This window comes from Dipodomys spectabilis, unplaced genomic scaffold (genome assembly GCF_019054845.1).
Source record: "Dipodomys spectabilis isolate Male_0828 unplaced genomic scaffold, ASM1905484v1 ptg000174l, whole genome shotgun sequence".
In the NCBI taxonomy this organism is placed as follows: Eukaryota; Metazoa; Chordata; class Mammalia; order Rodentia; family Heteromyidae; genus Dipodomys; species Dipodomys spectabilis.
The window spans coordinates 1,542,825-1,557,652 of record NW_024870851.1 but is presented as its reverse complement, the minus strand read 5'-3'; the positions used below and the strand labels follow the sequence as shown (position 1 = coordinate 1,557,652).

Sequence of the window (14,828 nt, the reverse complement as noted above, 5' to 3'; positions counted from 1 at the left end):
TGACCCCAAGTAAGTGATTTATGATACATTTGACATTGTGTGCCACTTTTGACACTACAATTACAGTGGAAACTAGCTGTTTTGTCTTTTTAGGTGTCTAACTTTGGCATACCCATTGAGGAATAGTATGTGTTTAACTAACGGGTAATTTTTTTATGAATTGTTTCTTTACAATTTGAAATAAAAATTTTGTTTTAGACATCCAGAGGTTTTTAAACAGTCACTTTCTAATTTAAATTAAGCAAAGTCTCTTTTCAAAGGGCTGAGCAAAAACCTAGTTATTTGTTAAATTCCATCACTGAAATATGAGAGCAAAACAGTGTTATTTTTAAAGTTGGGTATATGAGCTAGGTCTTTTACTACTGAACTCAGAGAAATTAGAAAAACCTTGCTGAGAGATGGGCTTATTTTGATCAATATGTACTTACATAATAGCAATGCTGCATTTATCCTTATTGGGTATTGTTGACTGAAAATGAATTGCCCTAAGATTATAAGAGGTCATGTATTGTTTTTCTTGTCATTTGTGCTGTCTTCTTATTTAATGATAACTTCACACAAACACAAAGCATGGTAAATATACACTTATTTACCTTCACATACAGATTAATCAGTATGCAAAAATTGCCGATGGTGTCGCTTTCTGCTCTACTGGAACCCAAAGGAAACAAGCAGAAGCTAATCTAGTAGCTTCTGTTTGCTGAGGTATGGGCTTTGAAATCACTGTTTGTGTCTCACCAATAGGGGTCTCCAGTGTACCACAGAACTACTTACCACTCTATTATGATTATTTACAGTATGCTGTACATGCAGACAGAAGCAAAGGGGCAGAACAGATTTATATGGGCTGGGTTGATCCGAGATTTATGCAGGGAGTGAAAAGGTGACGTCACAAGTTTCCAGGGATGAGGAGAGAGACATGTCCTGGTTTGGTGTGAGAACACCTTTAATCTAATAGTGTCCACTCAATGTGTGTGTGCCTCCAAGAGAAGAAAGGCAGCTATTCCAATGCTTTCAGACATCTAAAAACGTGTCTTTGTTTAGATGAAACATCCAGAAGAATGAGTGATTTTCCTATTTTCATGTGAATCTTTGGGGATGATTTGAAAATATCTAAGTATCAACCCTACCAATTTTTATGAAGTTAGTTATTTTTCAGTGGAAATGCAGGTGTTGAGACATGCTTTTTCCTTCATCCTTATATTTAATGAGGGCAAGGAACTCCAAAAGGAGCAATTGTAATTTATCATAATTGAATATAGAGTTTAGGTCATGTTCAGAAAGAGCAATACAGATGCATGATATATAAAGCATGTCATAACATACTGTGGTTTTATGTATCATGGCATTCTTCTCTTCCATCTATTATAGAAGATATTAGTTCATTAGTTTTTTTAAAACCCTTTACTAGCAAATTATGACTTTTCTGGAGTTTAAGGACAGATTTATTTGTGCAGAAAGGATAAGCAATATCCACAATGCTCTTTTCATCACTCATTTATTTACAAAACAAATATTTGTTTAAATTGTGCATTGATGAGTTTTACCTAAAGAAAATAGCTATCTTCAGGGAGTGCAGACTAGTAAGTGATAAATAGAGACGAAAACCTCATAGAAACAGACTGGGTAGGAGCTGGCTCTGAGACAAGAGCGAGGGAGGAGGGTTCTAAGAAGAAAGAAGAAAAGAACCTTGATAAAGATTGCCTTGGTCAAGGTGAATTGAATGTGGAGTTCAAGGTTATGAGGGGATAAAAGAAACCCAAGTAAGTAGAGAATATTAACTTTTAGATATCAGAGTCAGGAAGGTTAGGAGGACTGTTGACCTTGCTGGAAGAAGGCTCATGGCTGTGTAAAGACTCACTTAATAAAACTCAGTCTGACCGACCAGCACCACTGTGGTTGATTTTTTTTTCCACTTTTAGGTGAGTGATTTGTTTCCTTTAAGTTTAGAAATAGGACACTGTTTGCAATCTATCTATGTCACCCTAACTAGCTGGGCAACTTTAAGTTATTCTCTTCTGTTTTCTCAAGATCTTTACTTTCTTATTCCTACTCTCTCTCTCCCTCCTTTCCTCCTCCGCCCGTCTCTTTTTCTGTGTCTCTCTGTCTCTCTCTCTTCCCCCTTACCGTCTCCTCCTCTCCTTTCCCTTTCTTTTGGCAGTATTGGAGTTGAGGGCCTCAAGCCCTCCCTTTTTTGTTTAAGGCTGGTGTTCTACTACCTGAGCCATATCTCCACTTCTGACACAGATGAATTCTTACCTATGCAATGAGAGATTGCATTAGCTGATAGCTTCAGTCACCAGCAGCTCCTAAGGATCTTCAGATCAAAGTGTAGCTAAAGACACATTTATGCATATCTTACAGGATAAAGGGGTTTGGAAGAGATGCCTATAGTATCAAAAATGCCACCAAGGATACAAGAAACTCTACCCCTTTGCTTATGTGAGAAAAATAAAAGCTTCCAGAAACAGACTTGATCAAATGAAGCCCCAAACACTGAAATTCAGAAAAAACAGTCCTTGCAAGACTAAGATAGCAAAGATGAATGTCATGGGAGAATCTAAGCTTCTAGAACTTGACTGAATAATGCAGCAAAAGTGCACTTGGGCAAAACTCTGATTTTACATATAACTTCCTCTTAGTGAAGCCCTTAAACACAGAAACAAATAAGGATAGAGTGACTAATGCTAATTTAGGGAGTTACAGAAAGCTTAACAGAAGGGTTCACACTTTACCCTAACACTAATAATAAATTGTGGTTTTGTGGGTGGACAGTAGAGGGAAGGGCACTTTTAGTGAAAGAGTCAGGCTGATTAGAAGACAGTTGGTCTCCTCGTTATTGGCATATTACATTCTGAAGCAGAGAAAACCTACTAGATGGCTAGATAACAAAGGAGAAGATGTTTCTAACTCATCATTGGCTTGGTGTTTGGTATTAGTCTGTCTGATCCCTGAAATTCTTCGTGACTAAGCTGGTGGAAAGTACAAGGACGGTGAGAAGGAATGACAAGTAGAGTCTAAAATCTAATAACCTTTCAAGTTGTTAAAAAATGGGTAGTAAGAGTTGGGACAACTCTTAATAAGGATATAATGTGTATAATGTATGTGGAAAAAGAATCCTCAAATGACATTTGGAAAATGACTCACTGTGTACATTAGACAGGAAACGATCTGGAATCATAAAGTTGAACATGAACTAGCAATGTAGTTATAACAGTTTCAATGGCCATGTTTTGGGGCTTCAGAGCCCAAAGGTGAAAGAGCCTTGAAAGGTTCTTTTGCTAAGCCACTCTCCAATTCTTTTACTTTTAGGTACACATAGGCATACCCACTAGCCAACCTCCACTGTTTGCTAAACATTATGGAGAGCAACTCTAAAGTTAATTTTTATATTTGTAATGTGACTAATTTCAGCTTACATTGATTATAAACACTATGGATGCTGTTTCTTTTTTCCTCTGGTCCTGGGGCTTGAACTCAGGGCCTGAACACTATCCATGAGCTTTATTGCTCAAGGCTAGTGCTCTACCACTTTGAACCACAGATCCACTTCCAGTTTTTTGGTGGTTAAATTGGAGGTAAGAGTCTCACAGACTTTCCTGCCCAGGCTAACTTTGAACTGGGATCTTCAGATCTCAGCCTCTTGAGTAGCTAAGATTATAAGTGTGAACCACTGGCTCCCAGCTTATCCATGCTTTAAAAAAATTCAACATAGTATTTAGTTTGAGGTTGAGAGTGGATGTGTAAAAAAAAAAAGAAAAAAGTACTATGCATTTGATTCATCTATCACTTCATGCAAAGTAGAAGTTATAAAAATAACTAAAGGTATAGGATATAGGCCCTCTGGAAGAATATTACATGTTGTGATCATATATCTCAGGAAAGAATGTCAAAGTATATCTCAATATAAGACAATTTCCAAGAAAACTCTTCATCAATTTTCTTTAAGTTTGCATCTAGATTAGATTAGATTTTAACTAGAAACATTCTCAAAATACTGAATCACAGACATTGAAATCAGTTGAAAGACTATTGCTCTCACAAATAGAAATATTTATTAGGTTTAAAAATGGGTTCAGGATAACACTTGCCAGACGGCTTCACTTTTCACATTGGCGGTTCCTCGTGGTAGCCATGTACTTCTTTGAACAAAGTTACTTCTCTTCTCTGAGCAAACTTCCTTAACAGTAGAATGGAGATTATAAAAAAACAAAACTTTCCACCTCAAAGGCTTTTGTGTATCTTAACAAAGTGGAAAGACCTAGACCAATTCTGGAATGCAGTAGTGTAAATACTTAATAATTATCCCTTAATAGTATGACTTGAGCATAATTGGTACTCATTGAATATCTATTGATTGATTACCACAGCCAGTCTTGCTGGCTTTTTATGTGTAACGAAAGAGACACTCTCTCCTCTCTGTCTCTCAGCATTCTTTAGAGGCTTGCTTGAATTACATACTGTCCTTCCATACACTCTTTCTTAAACAGGTAGGTAGTAGATGTGCATAAAATAACAAAATATAGTCAACAACTTGTGGTGGAAATAGATTTTGATTATTAACTGAAGGCAACTGAATGTATTTTGAGGGCTTCTTTATATTTCTGATTGCCAAACAAGCTGAGAGATGGTTGTCCCAAAGCTTTGGATGTTTTGAAACTGGAGCCCAGCTCCATAGTCTGTGACAATGAACAGTGGTTGATGAGTTAGTTCTAGAGGCTTCTGAATTTTAATGATGCTGGAGATGATATTGTGTGTCCTTCAGCTTGTTAGAGTGACACTAGCACTCCATAAATCATAATACCTGTGTATTGTAAAATCAATAGCAAAGTGCTATCTCAGCACTAACCCTTAATAAGTTTCTCACTGCTCTAACAGCTTTAACTTTGCTCTAATGCCATTGGACCTGTAGGTTAGGATCAGAGCATGCTTAATTTGTTTTGTAATAGAGACTTTTCACTAATGAAGGACCGATTAGTTAAGCTTTGGTTGCCACTCTAGTGATCAGTTGGCAGAACAGCCTCCACAATTAAACTCGTGTATCTCTGTCCTGAAGCAAAAAAGCAGGCTTAAACAGTCAATAAATGTTAATCCAGTCACAACCTGTCTCTGCCTTTGAAGGCTGCCCATGAGGGCTTCCCCCCTCCCCCCTGCCCACAGTTTTTCCATCTTGTTTTAAATGTGGTGGTCCCCATGGAGTTGAGATGTGGCATACATGACCTCCCACGGTTCGGTAATAAGATCTGGCATGCTAACAACATTGTCTACAGATCTGTCATCTATAGGTCTGTCTGTCCCTCCCCCTCTCTCACCTCCTCATCTCTTCATCCAATGTTGAAGAATAAATGAGCAATTGTAGCACAGGAGCCCTCCGGATGAAATTGGGTAAATATGTATGCAGAGAAAAAGATGTGCTTTTGTGCTGCTAGGACTCCTTATCGACTCTTTCCACTTTTACTGTGTGCATAGGTGGTAGAGATGGGCTAGGAAAGCCTTTCCCTTATTTGCTTTTATTGCAGTAAACGTAGGTTATAATCATCACTGGTGAGTGCTGGGAAGTGAGGGCCCCAGGGCAGACTCAACAAGCCAAGTAGAGCTTCAAATAATTCCTATTTTGAGAAGTGAGACAAGGAGAGAAACAAACAAATAAAAAAAAGGCAAAAGAAAAAAAACCCTGAGAATTAAAAAAAAACCAAAACTTTCCAAAAAACCCATTTAATGCTCTGTGTTATCTGTATTATTCTCAAACAAGATTCCAATTACTTTTCCTTTTCTTTCTCTTTACCCATCTCTCTCTCTCTCTCCTCCTATCTTTCACATAAGACTGTGGCAGCCACACGAGAAAGTAGTTACTAAAGTCCGTGGCCCACAAATCTGTGGGTAAGTGAGAGAGAATAGCCCAGTTTTTTTTCTGAATCTGGGACCACATGCTTTGGGAATCTGATGACATTTATTTATTCTCTGTCCTTAGAGCTTGCTTTCCACAGGGCAAGCAGAGGCCCAGTTTCTTTCATATGAGTTAGCTATGATCCTGAAATCTGAAACTGTAGGGAAAGGAGACTCACAGGGCATGAGAACACTGAGGGTTAAATGTTTGTGAGTTGCTCTATAGGGTGGTGGTACTGACAGATAATACCCAAGCAAAATACCGATCAATCAGGGAAATTTAGACTTAACTAGCCATTACTGTGCATTTTATAGAATTGTTTGTTGACACATAAGTACGCATGCCAGTATTTTATGATACCATTTTATCACTTAAAACAATAAATTATTACTCAATAGCATCTGTATTAACTTAAAAGAATTATATTTTAAAAAAGTATTCTGAAGCTAGAGAGTTCTTGTACATGGCCTTCTTCTTACAATGCAAGTACGTGGACTCAATCTGATAGCCATGGAGCAGGCAGAAATTAATCATGTCCTTATGAACTCATTTATGTGAGGAGAAACTCTAGTTATTTCTCTGTGACTAACTGATTTTTCAGAGAAAAGCAGTGCAGTAGAATATATCCAAATTTATTAACATTGCCCTACTAAAGGTAGGCTCTTTCAATGACTGAATTACTCATTTAACAATATTTGTGTGCCTACTCTGTGCTCTCTACCAAGTCAGTTTAAGAAAGAATGACAAACAAAAAAAAAGGGTCCTATACTCATCTGTGGAAGATTTAATATTTGCAAAGAAATACATTTAAAATTAAAAAATCAAACACAAATATATTGATCATGAGCACTGAAGGCAAAAAGTAATTAGCATTACTCAGGTAATTTATGCCCTTAATGGGCAATGAGCCACATACTGTTAGCCTTGAGTCATTTAGAGAAATCTCTTCCGGGCTCTTGCTCTGTGAGAAGTATTATGTCAGATACTCAAAGCAATTGTAAAGAAAACTAAAGATATAAGCTCTTTCTTTTGTATGTTCTTCCTCTATGGTATAACCCCTGTTTTCACTGTATTTGATTCCGCTGCCCTGAATCTTGTATATACATTTTTCTAATTTGGAGAGGGGAAGGGAAGTAACAAAACACTGAAATAAGGACACAGGTTGACCCATTGTGACAATGAGATGTACAAAATACTATGTTGAAAACGAACTTTACAACTTTGGGGTGGGGGGGAGGGAGGAGTTTAGGAAGTGGGGAGGGAAGGGACGTTAGGGGAAAAACAAAGGAGGAGGTAACAATGCTTGATAGAAAATGTACTCATTACCTTACTCATGTAACTGTAACCCCACTGTACAGTATTTTTTAAAATATATATATATAAGATATAAGCTCTCAAGCTTTATTATTTTATAATTTCCCCTCAAGCATGTAAGATAATTAGTTTTCCCAGAAACATATACATATATAGTAAATCAAAGATTTGCTATATATGTGCATACACACACATAATTTATTTCCTTACTTTACATTGTGAATGTTTTGCTGAACTATTGGCAACAAGTGGAATCATTCAAAATTCTAATGTGATTTATTTGACTAAACAGAGGAACATCTTTCTAATGTGAGTAAATTACTATCAACGTCTTGTTTTCCAAGAGTGAATTTAAGTTGGAAGATTCCTGAGTGAGCCCAGATGGACATACAGTTTCAAACATACATATTCATCCCCTTTAGTCAGTCTTAAGAACTAGCGGGGCAAAAAGCATGAGCTGACCCTGACGGAATTTTTAAGCAGACTGGACAGTGCACCCAGTGGCCAAAGAAAGCCAACATTAGCACCAGGCTCTTGAGAACAAATAGAAGCTGATTTCATGAAAGAAGTTTAAATAGCTGTTAACAGGATCCCTAGCAATCCAACTGTCCAAGACCTATAATGCAAGCTGGTTGTCTACAAAGTAGGATATGCATTCAAGAATTCCCGATGATCAAAAACTATCTAATTGCTTCATTTTATATTCAAATAAATAAGAGGACCCAAACAAACAAACAAGTAAATGCCCACTACCTCCTGGACTTTGCATATTTTTGATGCTACCAAACATCCATAAACTCAGGGTAGTCATTCTCAGTTAACAGCTGGAAGTAAGCAGAAAGGGAGAGAAGGAAATCAATATCATCATCAGTGTTGTTTAACATTTCTTTGTTAAGCTTTGCAGCCTAACAAATATTTTATAGTTCTTTTGTTCCCAAGTCTGGTTAACCAAGCAACAAATACAGAAAGAAGAGAGAGAGCTCTGTTCTCAAGCTTCTAGGAGAGAACTTATTGTTCATTTTAACCAATTACAGGCCATTAAAAGCATGTGGTTTTCCCTGAAGGTTTTAGACAAAATCAAGGGCGTTTTAGGGGGAGGCACTCCTTATTTTGTTTATGTATAGATAGCACAAATACCAGACCTGTGGCCATGGCTTCAGCTGGAGGGAAAAATGGTGTACACTGAGGTGGGAAAGAAGGTTGGTAGCAAGGGAGAGGTTTCTGACTCTCTTCTCTGAAGCCCTTTTGCACACCAGAGTAGTACTCAATGGGGTCAGGAGCCAAATATCTGGTAGATTAGGAGCTTTACAGTTCCTTCCTAAGCATCCTTCCCAGGATATATCAAAGCAATGGGGAAAAAGAGGTCTCATGGGACATTGGCCTTCAAAGAAACAGATAGAGCTTATTCTACAAATGTAGCTTGTTCTTAAGGTAGGGTCCTGAAGCAAACCACATGGTCCCTGGGACAATGTGCTGTCCACCCCCACCAGTAAACACAGCCATTGGCTTTGCAACTGATGTAGCTTTTAAAATGAAGCTTTTCTGAAGATGATCAGAAGAGTATTGTTGGCTCCCTTGGAAAGGGTCATGGGTATTTTTCTGGAAAAACCGTTCTGATTCTTTACCCCACTAAGATTGGCATGATTGTAGGGTATCTTGGGAATCTAATGCCTTAGAAATAAAGCACCACTCTCACCATTTTCTTTAGGATTAGAAAGTTCTGCTGGCCACAAGGTAGGGTCATTGAGAGTGTCAGTAGAAACTGGGAAATGACCAGACAATTGTCTTACAGTAATATAATTTATGAAGGGAAAGGAAGCTGTGTGTACAGTAAATGACAACAGGAAGAATACAGTCTTTTGAGTCTGATACAGTACTTCTGAAATTCTGCCTTGCCAATTAACTTTGTGACTCTGGATAGGCTTATTAGTCTCCTGGAGCCTTTTTTTCATGGGATTGCCATGAATTTTTATTGAGAAACTCATAGAAAGCACTGAAAACCCTGCAGGCCTAAGAATTGCTGCAACTCCAGACATTGCTTGCTGCATCTCTATATTTTCCTTTTAGTTTCTGATAAATTTAAATACTCCCACTATTTTAAGATTTTAAGATAGAATGTCTATAAGTAAGGCAAAATTACAATTTAGTAAGGATGAACAACATTAACATGGAGGTACTGTTTAATTTTATTTGTACTGAAGCATGTATAATAAGTATATGGAGTTTGTGTTCTTCATTTCCTCTCTCCAAGATGTACAAAATGAAATTGTCCTTAACATTAACAGATAGTGTAAAAACACTGCCAGCAATGGGGATCTGACTCTACCATGTGATGGTGGTTAACATATGCTAATCGTGGAAAACCATTAATAGTCTTGTTGCAAAAGGCTATGCACTCTATTTCTGAATTGATTTGAGCTGGGTTAAATCATAGGTCCAAACAAAACTAGTGTGTGGTCGGCAATGGGTTCTTCTAAGTTCCAATAACTCAAAATATTTTCATTAAAATCCATACCAAACCAAAAAAGAAAAAAAAGGAAAGAAAACAAACCTAGACCTGATGCCTGGAAAAGGCATTTATGTTTTCCTTTTTATTTTTAAACAAAGCAGAGAGCTGAAAACATCAGAAATAATGAAAGCATATTTTTATTGCTCTGTTCTTACAAGAATGGTTTTTTTTTTTTTTAAATGAAATTGAGTTTAAAACAAAAAATCTTGTTGCTGGCTTGAACCGTTTTGCATTCCAGCCTGGGGCTATCTTTTATTGGTCAAGTTATAAACCCCAGAAAAGGGGGTTTTATAGTGGAAATGCTGACAGAACCCGCACAGTGCTACTGGGTGCCTCTCTAATTAGTCTGAAATCCTGAAAGCTGAATTCCATAATACATGGCTTGTAGTGCAGCAAGACCGCAGTAAGGACCAGTCCCCCAAGCTTGACTTGCACAATCAGGGCTTCCTATGGACCAAAGGAAATGCTCATATTTGCAAGCAAGAGAAAGCTCTTCTGGTCTTCTTATTTGGATATGAAATGGATTAGTCTGATTTTTTTTTGATTGGCTAGCATTCTCTGGCATTTGTATCCTTCTTTATAGACAATGAACTTCCACTTGGGTCTTGCCAATTAGATTTAAGAGATTAGGTTTAGTGTCTAGTTTAAACCCTTCCCATGAAACCTGCTTCTATTCATGTTCAAGTGCTTGGTACTAATGTTGGCAAAGACATCCTCAGGGCACTAAAGTGAATAAAGTTTAGGAAACATATAGCTTCACATATACAATGCCCCCCTGTTTTGGTTTGCCTTCTCTACCTTGCTTTGCCTTCTCTATAGCCTCTATATGCCCTCCTTCCATAGCCTTGAATGATACAGTATAAACACTTGGTGGATGCTGGGCTGCTAGGGCCTGCTCCTATTGAAGCTACAAGCCTCAGTCAACCAATTACTCATCTATGGTATTCTGCCATTTTGGAGAAGTCAGGGGACGTGCAAAAACAAGGTTCTTGAAATTGTTAATGATTATCTAAGATGGGCATATCCTTACAGTAAAAATCCAGGAAAATAAGATGTAAGAAAGACTAAAATTCTCACAAATGATATTCTTGACTGCAATGCTAATACCTTTTGGTTGAAGGGTATGGGCAAGGTATTAACTCCCTGAAAACCATTTCAGGACATTTTAATAAACTTGCAGCCAGTCCACCTTTCTCCTGGAACTTGCTATCTATAGACATAATATTTTTGAGCTAGAAATGATTGTTGAGTAATTCTGTGTCCGGATAGTATAAGAAGACAACACACATCCATGGTAGAGTTGATCTCTTTAAAATAATAAAAATAGCAATAGCAAATACTTACACTTTCTTTTGGTCTCTTTTATTTTGGAGGGGTACATAGTGAAATGTTTACACTCAAGAGTTTCAAATGTTTGTATTATAAATACAGAACTTATAAGTTATAGACTGCTTATATACAAGTGTAAACTGGACATTTCAGAGGAGAAAAATCTTTCAGAAGCCTTAAATGTGATCATTAAAAAAAATAAGTAAAAAAAATCTCCTTCCTTTCCCACCTTGTTTTATAAGAGAGCTAGCTATTTTTAACATGACCTAGATATTTATCTAATTAAAATGATATAAATATAATATATAATAATAAATATAAATATAATTGACCCAGATAAGAATTAGATAAATGTAACTTGGCAAACTGCACATTGGATTTCTCTAGGTCCTATTAGATTACAAATACTCTACTAGTTGCTACACTATAGGTTGAATGACTCATACTTCTTTGAGGTTTAGAAAATCTATAATCACTCAGCCCACAATCCAATAAGCTCTTTAAAAAGCAGATGATTACCTTTTGAATAAGTGTGGATATTGGGATGTTCATGCAGTAAAGAAAGGAAAAAAACAAGGCAAGCCATCAAAATTAATTATGCAATGTCTTATTGAAAAGATAACACTCTAATGAAGCAAACCTTGAAGAAAAGAAATATTGCGTGGTTCATTCACTTCCTAGCATTTAGTTACAAGACTGAACTTGTAACAAAGTACTGAGAGGTTGTGGAAGATGCTAACCAATTTCTCACTCCTTCCTTCTTCTCTGCTGCCCAGAATAGTTTGCTCACAGAAAGTATGGGCAGAACTCAGCAAGTTGATTCCAAGGTTTGCATGGAAGTTAAAAAATAGAAATCAGTCAAGGTACATTTGAAAATGAATAGAGGGGAACTTCTTGTAAAAGGCTTCTTACAGAAATGTAGCAATTTAGATATTGGGGTATTGGCTAAAAGGCAGAAAAATGTACAAGTGGGAGAACATCAAAAACAAAAAACAAAACCCTACTAGAAATAGATACCATGGCAGTAAGGTACTCTGTAGAGACTGCGACAATTTTTAAAATATTCTTGAGAAAATGTTGGATCGATGTGTGAATGTGAAGATTTCTTTTCTCATACAATATGCAAAAATATATTTAATTTGCGTGAAAAATTAAGCTAATAGGATGAAATAAGGAAAATGCCTATATAAAGTGAGATGAAGGATTTGTTAAGTAAAAAGTATAAATCATATTGGAAAAGATGGATGGCTTAAGGTAAATTTAATGTAAACTGGGAAACAAGCTTCAGACTGGGAGAAGACATTAGCAATCTGAACTACTTCTAAGAATTGAGACCCTGTGTGTGTGTGTGTGTGTGTGTGTATGTGTGTGTGTTTACACCTACACATGTACTTATTTGTCAGTGCTGAGAGTATAGAAAATTGGGCAGATATCTAAGTTGAGCAACCTATGCAGAGAAATTCCCAGACCAGGTGTGTTCAATAGAGAATTGGCTGTGCCTATGTGTAAGACTGTACTAGAGCATTGAAATGCTAAAAGTACTGTGAACTAAAAACATCTATCGTTGTAAGCTTGCAAAATGGAATAACACTAGACAGTGGTTAAGATGAATGAATTAGATCTACCTGTATTTATGGATACATCTAAAAAGCAAATAGTTGACTAAAAAAAGCAGTTTGCAAAAATAAACAAAACCCACACACTTTGAGGTTATTGTGAAAATGCACCAAGCACTTTATTTTATTATGAATACTTCTATATACCATGAAATACAATGTATTGTTATCAAGAATAGTGTACATCCCAGAGAAAGGTGTCCTCAGGAAAGCCAATGTGGGGAATAACTCAGTCTACATTTTATATTTTTAAAGGTGTCAAGTAAATGAAGCAAAATGCTGGGATTTATTAAATCTAGACAGTAGATCTGTCATATTATTTTCTGTTCTTTTAGTATATCTGAAATATTTTATAATTAAAAAGGAAAAAGCTCACACTCCTAAATATTAGTTCTTTCTGGTCTATATTCTTGAAACTGGAATGTTTACAATTCTAAGACAATCTGTTGGAACTAGAAAGTACTTAAGAATTTCCATTTCTATTTTAAATCTTGTTCTCTCAATTTTTTCCTTTTATCCTTTAATCTGAAATATTTCACATCTCAGATTTTATTGGATTTTGGGATACTTGCTTACAAATATTAGGGATGGCACTCAAGTTTAAACAAGAAATTCACTTGCATTTCATATAAGACTATCATTTTTATATGTAATTACAATGTGTTTAAGTTAATGGTACAATAAGACACAAATACTAGTAAAATATATATGTGGACATGCAAAAATCTCACAGATAAGAGTGTACAATTAAAAAGTTATCTAAAGACAATATGAATCATTAGGTAAAATAAAATATTTTATGTTATCACAACTTCAAGATAATTCCTTTTTATATTTTACATACCCTTTCAACTTTTTAATGAGAATTCATACATTTAATAAAAATTGAACTAGATTACATAAAATATTTTCTTATTATCTTTAAAGTAGTTACGCAAAGGAGTTTTCATTCAACATGTCAGTTTATGAGTACAGTGCATCTTGATCAATGTCACCCCTTCCAACACTCTTTCCATTTCAGAATATTTTCGAGATGACTTTTTTACTTGCATATAAATAACTCTATATTTTAGTAAATCACTTTTTCCCAATACAATTTATCTAAAGATAATGCTTTGCAGTATTATTTTGATAAAATATTGCTTATTATGAAACAATAATGTTCAGTATACAAAGTGTAAAATAGAAGAATTTTTTAATCTTTCATAATAACAGCATTCACAAAATCAGGTTAATAGTCTACTATGCTTCCTTCCATTCTTGTGTTCAATTCTTGTCCATTTGCAACATGGAGACTATAGCTCTAATTTCTGTAAACTGCCAAAAATTAGCATATTGTAATTTTATCTTTTAGAAAACAATGTTATTATTCTCCATATGATTGAGTGCTCTTTAAAATTTATACTTTAGGGCTGGGAAGGGGGCTCAGTGGTAGAGTGCTTGCCTTGCATGCATGAGGCTCTCGGTTCGATTCCTCAGCACCACATAAGCAGAAAAAGACAGAAGTGGTGCTCTGGCTCAAGTGGTAGAGTGCTAGCCTTGAGCTGAAGAGCTGAGGGAAAGTGCCCAGGGTTCAGGCCCTACAACTGGCAAAACAACAACAACAACAAACTTATACTTGAATGTCTGTACAATTGCCATCAGATAGACTGAATTTAAGTCACATAACCAAGTCTAGTTGTTAGACAATGATAGTATTTCTAACTTCTCATTATCATAAGTAGCACTGTAATAAACTTATAAAGAAATGTTGTCGCTTGCTTTGGCAGCACATACACTAAAATCAGAATGATTCAGAGAGGATTAGCATGGCCCCTGTACAAGGATGACACGCAAATTCATGAGTGTTCCAAATTTTTTTGGTTATTCTTGTTTGTCACTGTATTTGATTTCTACACCCTTTATCTTGTATATAAGTTTATCTGATTTGAGGGAGGGAAGGGGATCACAGAAACGGTGGGACAAAGGGTGAACCAATGCAACAGCGATACTCACTCGACGGTGTGTTGGAAATGAACTTCACTACTTGGGGGAGAGGGAGGTTGGGAGGGGAAAAAGTGGGAGAAAATGAGGGAAGGGTAACACTGTTAAAAATGTACTCATTACCTTACTTATGTAGCTGTAACCTCTCTGTACATCACTTTTACAATAAAATTTAAATTAGAAAAATAAC

The 14,828-nt window shown here is 36.2% G+C and overlaps 1 non-coding gene across 1 annotated transcript; it reads left to right on the top strand.

Annotated features, from left to right (window-relative positions):
- The first annotated feature begins 14,412 nt into the window (after positions 1-14,412).
- Positions 14,413-14,515, top strand: LOC122120143. Its single transcript, XR_006149666.1, has one exon. It is a non-coding gene; the product is annotated as a U6 spliceosomal RNA (small nuclear RNA).
- Positions 14,516-14,828: the final 313 nt, after the last annotated feature.